The following is a 1,939-nucleotide window of genomic DNA, read 5'->3' as shown; positions in this document are numbered from 1 at the left end:
GACTAAGTGCATCGAACAAATTAACAGCTGGATGTGCCACAACTTTCTGAAATTGAATGAAGGAAAAACTGAGGTGGTTGTTTTTGGAGCAAAAGAGAAAAGATTAAAAGTCTGCGTTCAGCTTCAAACAATAATGTTAAAAACAACAGACAAAGCTAGAAATCTTGGTGTAGTCATGGACTCTGACCTGAATTTTAACTGCCACATTAAGACAATTACAAAGTCAGCCTATTACTACCTTAAGAATATATCAAGGGTTAAAGGACTTATGTGTCAACAAGATTTGGAAAAACTTGTCCACGCTTTCATCTTCAATAGACTTGACTACTGTAACGGTGTCTTTACAGGTCTCCCTAAAAAATAAATCAGACAGCTGCAGCTGCAACTCTGCTGCTCGAGTGCTCACTAAGCACTAAGACCAAGAGAATGGATCACATCAATCCAGTTCTGAAGTCCTTACACTGGCTTCCTGTGCCTCAAAGAATTGTTTTCAAAGTACTTTTGCTAGTTTATAGATCACTAAATGGTTCAGCCCCCCCCCCCCCCCCCCACCTTCAGGTCATCTGGGACAGGTCTGCTTTCTGTCCCCAGAGTCAGAACTAAACAGGGGGAAGTAGCGTTCAGTTTCTATGCTCCTCATATCTGGAACATACTTCCAGAAAACTGCAGATCCGCTGTAACTGTCAGTCCTTTTTTTTATGTTGCCTTTCTTTAAATGGTTGTTCATTTCTTTAACCCTCTGAGCCCGAGACACTCGCCCACGAGTAAAAAAGTACCTCTGATTCATAGTTTAATAACTTTGAACCATACAAGCGATTTACTCACTTTTGGTTTCGTTTAATCCTGACGTTTTCGCGTTTACAGCGGCCTTTTCGCTGTCTTTCTAGCCTCTACAGGGGATTTTTCTATCCAGCCTGGAACTTCAACCTCTTTGGGCTTTAAATCCATACTGTTATATCCAAGATTGATTCACTTTATGTCCATAATTCATCGCGTTTTGGCTCATTTCTGCCGCTGGCTCGCTCCTACATCTCTGCCCTGTCTCTCCGTCTATTGTTTCAGGAAGTACATGCCATATTGGGAGATAAAGGCACCCCTTTTGTATGGAAGGCCAGAGGGACAAAATGCCTATAACTCTATGGAAGGCCAATGGTGCACTATTTAGACACATATTTGCTTGTATAACATTGCTGGGTGTGAATATCATAATATGACATTATGTTTATTGGCATAAGTAAATGTCATGAGAGCAAAACGTCTTGACTTTTTTGAAAAAAATGCTTGTATTTGTCAACTGTATAGTTATAATGATTATTCTTCACAGTGTGACTCCCAAGACATATGAGAAGTGTTTTAGAATGGAAAATGGCTTAGGTTTTACTTATTGCTATGTATCAATACATATCGGGAAGATTCATTTATTTATTTATTTATCTTTAAGGCCCTACAACCATTTTTAGCATGCAAATGACCTCACTGCAACCTCAATATTCCAATAACCCAGTTTGTCCTAGAAAAAAATGAGTTATATCTGACTTTAGACACCAGGGTTGATGTTTTACAAGCTTTTTATAAAATAAATCCAGACGGAAATTAAACTGTAAAAATGGCCTCAGGGCCCCCAGGGTTAATGTTTAATTTGTTATACAGCACTGTAACTTTTATTCTTGTGTTTTATTTGTTTTTTTATTTTTTAACTGCTTATTCTTGTGTTTAATCTGTTTTTATTTTTTTAACTGTTTTTTAACTGTTTTTGTCTAAAGCACTTGGAATTGCCCTGTTGCTGAAATGTGCTATACAAATAAAACTGCCTTGCCTTACCTACATAGTCATATTATTGCTACTAAAAGAGGAGGAATACTGTTTGATGCCAGTGTATTGATAAGGTACAACAATATAATCTCATTCTTTGTGCCACTAATCAATATCATTTTAACCC

The 1,939-nt window shown here is 37.6% G+C and overlaps 1 long non-coding RNA gene across 1 annotated transcript in view; it reads right to left on the bottom strand.

The window, feature by feature from the left end:
• The window catches only part of LOC116690401 (uncharacterized), a 26,000-nt gene extending 24,821 nt beyond the window's left edge, over nucleotides 1-1,179 (bottom strand). Inside the window, exon 1 of the long non-coding RNA XR_004332250.1 lies at nucleotides 1,168-1,179. This is a non-coding gene — a long non-coding RNA (uncharacterized LOC116690401). The remainder of the gene's footprint in view (nucleotides 1-1,167) is intronic.
• Between the last annotated feature and the right edge of the window lie 760 nt (nucleotides 1,180-1,939).

This window comes from Etheostoma spectabile, chromosome 5, assembly GCF_008692095.1.
Source record: "Etheostoma spectabile isolate EspeVRDwgs_2016 chromosome 5, UIUC_Espe_1.0, whole genome shotgun sequence".
NCBI lineage: Eukaryota > Metazoa > Chordata > Actinopteri > Perciformes > Percidae > Etheostoma > Etheostoma spectabile.
The sequence above is the reverse complement of the archived record's forward strand: the minus strand, read 5'-3'. Positions and strand labels throughout refer to the sequence as shown.